Source organism: Phodopus roborovskii, unplaced genomic scaffold, assembly GCF_943737965.1.
Source record: "Phodopus roborovskii unplaced genomic scaffold, PHOROB, whole genome shotgun sequence".
NCBI lineage: Eukaryota > Metazoa > Chordata > Mammalia > Rodentia > Cricetidae > Phodopus > Phodopus roborovskii.
The window spans coordinates 677,202-683,201 of NW_026126484.1; positions in this window are offsets into that span (position 1 = coordinate 677,202).

The window sequence follows — 6,000 nt, forward strand, 5'->3', positions numbered from 1 at the left end:
TAAACCCACACACCTATGAACACCTGATTTTTTACAAAACAGCTAAAAGAATACAATGGGGGGGGGAGGGAAGCATCTTCAACAAATGGTGCTGGCACAATTGGATGATGGTGTATACAAGACTGCAAATAGACCCATGTCTATCGCCAAGCACAAAACTCAAGTACAAATGGATCAAAGACCTCAATATCAATCCAGCCACATTGAACCTCTTAGAAGAGAAAGTAGGAGGCACACTTGAACAAATTGGTATAGGAGACTGATTCCTGAATATAACTCCAGGGGCACAGACACTGAGAGAAACAATTAATAAATGGGACCTCCTCAAACTTAGACTCTTCTGTAAGGCAAAAAGGACACAGTGGACAAGACCAAATGGCAGCCCACAGACTGGGAAAAGATCTTCACCAATCCTACATCTGACACAGGGCTAATCTCCAAAATATACAAAGAACTCAAGAAGTGAGTCAACAAAACACCAAATATCCCTATTAAAAAAGGAGGAGGAAGGGACAAGTCCCCCAGATCACATGGGAAGTGGGGGGGGGCAGTGAATGGAGAGAGAAGTAGGAGAAAGAGAAGGGGAGGAGAGGAAAGCATGTGCAACTAGGAAGATTGAGTCAGGGTAGGAATAGAAGACAGGAGAGAGAGAGAATGAGAGGGGGGGCTAAAAGAGGGAGCCATTATTGGTTTGAAGAGAAACTGAACCTAAAGAAAGGTCTAGAGACCTACAAGGCTGCCGCCAACTAACAATTTGAGCAACCATGGAAAGGCTACCATAAATGCCCTTCCATGATAGTGAGATCAACAACTAACTTATCTACCATCATGGAGCCCTCATCTAGTACCTGTTGGAAACAGAAGCAAACACCCATACCTAAACACTGAGTTGAACTAGAATCCAGATGCAGAGGGAGAGGACAAGACCAGGTTACAGAAACACATAGAGAAAGATGACCTGAACAAGGAGGAGCTAAAGGGCCCCCAGACTGATAGCTGGGAATCCAGCATGGGACTGACTCAGGCCCCCTGAATATGGGTCTCGGCCAGAAGGAGTGAGCAGTCTAAGGGACCTCAGACAGTGGAACCAGGATGTATTCCTGGTACACAAAAAGACCTTGTGGACACATCCCCCATGGAGGGATACTCCCTTAACCTAGAGACAGGAGAGAAGTCCTAGTCCCTACTTCAAATGACTTGACAGATTTACATGACCCCATCTGGATGGCATTGCCCTAAAAATGGACTTGAGGTGGAGGGATGGGAGGGGAGGGTGGTCAGGGTGCATGTGAGTGGGCAGAGAGGGTAAGAGGAAGAGAGAGGAAGAGAGGAAAGGAGGGAAGGGGAGGGAGAGAGGGAAGGAAAGGGAACTGGGATCAACATGTAAAATAAAAAATAATTTTAAAAAGAGAGGTATTTGATACAGGACAGCAGAGTGAAACAATTAGAAGTTTTACTCTAAACAATAAATAAAACACACTTGTAAAGGCAAAAAAAAAAAAAAAAGAAGAAGAAGAAGTAGAGTAACTGGGTGTGGTGGCACACACACACACAGAAAAAGAAAGAACCTGTGCAAGCACTAGTCTATGAAATTATGGTGAAACTGTGATCTGTGACCACTCTCTGTGAAGCCACCTGTGGTAGTGAAATCTATGTCCTCTGTTGCAAACTTAGCACAAATCTAGAATGTGAATTCTGTTTCTAGGCAACAGAATATCTTGGGAAATATGTTAACCCTTTAAGAAATGAAGAAGTCATAATAAATAACAAAAATATTTGTGTAAGTAACATAGAGCCATTGAACTACTAAGCACAAGAGTGAAGACTAGTGAAGTGAACTTAAAGTTGCTTTTTCCCTAGAGAAATTTGCCGGGTTTAGGTGCCAGCCAGAAGCTGATAGCTTCATAACTCTAACCATATCATGGTCAGCTGGCAAAAGGACAGCTAATGAGAAGTATGGAGCATAGGGTGGGGAGAAAATTGTGTTCTTATAAAGCTAAAGTGACCAGAATTAAGGATCTCATACAAGATTTTGAACAAGCCTTTAAGTATAGTAGAGATGGAAATTTTGAAGCTCCATTAAAGAAAGAAGAAGAAACTAAAAAACCCAGCCAGATGTGGTGATGCATGGTTTTTTGTTTGTTTGTTTTTGTTTGTTTGTTTGTTTTATATTTCATTGGTCTCCATCTAATGTAAATCATAAAGGCATAAAATGGATCGTTTAATAGATTCCTGTCTACCATCACTTATTGGTTTCTGTATTAATTTGTAAATTGAGCTGAACAATTCCCTAAAGAGAGTATGTGAGTCAGACTGGCTTATATCATTATAAAAATACCAGATGATGGCTTAGATAGAAATTAATTTTTTTTTTCAAAAATTAAGAGGCCCAAGATCCAGATGCCAGCCACTTCAGTTGTGAGGGATTGCCTGTCTCATGGCTTGCTTATGTCCTGGAGATGGCTGCCTCCTCACTGGACCTCACACAGCAGACAGAAACTCTCTCAAGTCCCTTTTCTATTGGTCACTCTTCCCAGCCTCTGATCATACCCTCATTCCCTATGCAGATATCACCTTCTCTTTGGGAACTTGTGATTTAACTTTTGAGTTAGTGAGTGGCAAACATTATTTAGCTTATAACAGAGTTTGATATTATATATATATATATATATATATATATATATATATATAATTTTTATTTTACATATCGATCCCAGTTCCCCCTCCCTCCCTCCCTCCCTCCCTTGATGGGAGATGTCATTCTGTAAATATGTTTCTCATACTGGTTAATGAATAAAGCAAGATAGGCAGGACTAGGAGACAAGGAGGATTAGAGGAAGTAGTAAGGAGGAGTCAGCATGGAGAGACTGGGGAGACCACACTCTGGCCCCACTCCCCGTTAAGATGAGACCACGTGGAAATACTTAAATTAATAGAAATGGATTAATCATTAAGACAGAGCTAGCTGATAAGAAACTAGTAACTGGCCAACAGCATTATATCTAATACAGCGTCTCTCTGTGTATTATTTGGGGCTGGGGCATGGAGGGTCCAGGCCGGCGGAATGGGGGGAATCTTACTCCTTACACTCTCTCTTTCCCTCTCTTCCACTCTCTCATGCTCCCTGACCACCTTCCCCCCTCCCCACTCCACATGTAGTGTGATGCCCTCCAGGAGGGGTCATCTAAATCTGTCAAGTCATTTGGAGTAGGGACTAGGACTTATCTCCTGTCTCTAGATTAAGGGAGTATCCCTCCATGGGCGATGTGCCCCCAAAGTCCTTTTGTGCATCAGGAATACATCCTGGTTCCACTGTCCGAGGTCCCTTAGACTGCCTAGGCCTTCTAACTGAGACCCATGTTCAGTAGCTACTAATCACAAACAGCATGCATCAGTATCTACAGCCATTCTTCTACATGTAGCCATTCATTCACAATAACATAAAAATAAAAATGGATTAAAAAATTGAAATAAATATAACCAGGGAGGTGAAAGACCGATACAATACAAACATTAAGACACTGAAAAAGGAAACTGAAGAAGATACCACAAGGAAAAGACCTCCCATTTACATAAATTCATAAGAATAGCAATATAAAGATGGCCATCCTACAAAAAGCAGTTTCAATGCAACCACCATCAAAATTCACAGAATTTGAAAATTCACAGAAATTGAAAAAATTAACCTTAAATTTTATACTTAAATACAAAAGGCCAAGAACAGGAGAAACAATCCTGAACAATAGCAGAGATATTGGAGGACTCATCATCCCAGATTTTAAGAATACTACAGACTTATGGTAATAAGAACATCATAGTACTGGCATAAAACATACATGTTGATCAGTGGAATAAAACTGAGGATTTACACAACAATCCAAACACCTGCAGTCACATGATTCTTGATTTTAAAAAAGCTATAAATATACATTGGAGAAAAGATAATACCTTCAACATGATGCTGATCAAACTAGATAAGTATATGTACAAGAATGAAACTAGATGCTTGTTTCTAAGCATGCAAAACAAAACTCCAAATAAATCAACATAAGACTTGATACCTTGAATTTCATGGAGAAGATAGTGAGGAATTAGCTTAAAGCTGCTGGCACAGGAAAGGACTTTATGAATAGGTCCCTGGTAGCATAGAATTAATAAATGGGACCTCATGAAACTAAAACCTGCTATACAGGAAAAGACACCATCACTCAAGTGAAGACAAAACCTACCAAAACGGGACAATATCGTTAGCATCAATACATCTCACAAAAGGTTAGTATCTAGTATATACAAAGAACAACAACTACAAAAGAATCACACTAAACATCAAGAAAATAAATATGCCAAGTTAAAAAATGGGTCATGGACCTGAACAAAGAGATCTCAAAAATAAATAAAAGAATAAAAGAACGAGAAACATATTTGTAAATGTTCAACATTCCTAGCTACCAGGGAAATGCAAATTAAAACTGATTTAAGATTCTGTCCTACTCCAATTAAAATAGCTAATACAATTCCTATTCCAAGAAAAAGACAACAACACCTAGAATGGGTGTAGGGAAAGAGAAATGCTTGTTTCCTACTGGTGGGAGTATAAACTGGTGTAGTACTCTGGAAATCAGAGCAGAGGTTCCTTAAAAAAATCAAGAAATAAGTGTATCACACTGTCCATAGGGAGAGACCCAAAGGGTCCTGTCTACTGTCACACAGATACCTGCCCATCTGTGTTCATTGCTGCTATAATCACAAAAGCCAGGAGGGGAAAACAGCCTAACCACCTGGCAATGATGAATGAATGATGAACACATAATACATTTACATAGCAAAATATTATACAGCACTCAAGAAATTATTAATTTTGTCGAGTGGTGGTGGGCACATGCCTTTAATCGAAGTGCTTGGGAGGTAGAGGCAGGCAGATCTCAGTGAATCAGCCTGGTCTACAAAAGTAAGTTCCAGGACAGCTAGGACTGATACACAGAGAAACCTTGTCTGGAAAAAAAAATAAATTATGAATTCCACAGCTAAATGAAGCTGGATATAATCATTCTGAATGAGATAATCCAGATACACACAGAGAGATATGCTTTTATTTATGGATGTTAGCTTTGAATCCTCAGGTATGTGTGCTCCATTGGGAATATCCTCTAAGGTCAGAAAATTGGTAAGGGATCATGGGAGGGTGGATTTCCAGGGAAAGGAAACAAAAAAAAAAAAAAAACCATGGCATAGAGGATTAGAGGGGAATAATGGTACAAGAAGGGTGAGATGGCAAGATAGGGGATGGAACATAAGGAAGGATAACTAACACCAAAGACAGTTTTGAAAAGCCCCATTGAAAGCAGCAGAAGCTTTCTAAAATAAACACATACACATACATGAAGAGTATAAATAGAATTCCCTAAAAAAGGGCAAAAATGCAAAAAAAAAGGGCAAACAATGACAACAATGGATTACCTCTTTTTGAGTGGTTGGCCAATGAAGTTCCATAAATCCCCAACAATTATAGGTTATTGACAATGCTTTTGGTTACTCTTCAAAACCTGAGAGTATGATCCCATTTCTGAGGCATCACACACTTGAGTCATAGAACACCGAGAAATCAAGCTAGTAATTTTCTAGAAGATTCATTCCTGTTAGTTAGCTTTCATAGTTCTAGAAGAGGCTATGCACATTACCTGAAGAAAAGTAATCATTTATCTTGCCCAGCTGTGAGCCCTGAGAGATACAATGACTGGTCATCAAGACATGACTGCATGTGCAATAATGACATGAATATCATGGGAGTAATCAACCAACTTCTGATTGGATTTCATATGAGCTCTACAAGTTGAAATTCATTTCTGTCCCTGTCATCAGGATCAAAATTTTGTGGCTACACAGGTTCTAGGTTCTAGGGGAGAAACTTCTATTACTCTGCTAAATAAATGAGCATACTATTAAACAAACTACTAATGATTTATTGTACCCATAGAGTACAATTCTCAACCTTCATTAGAG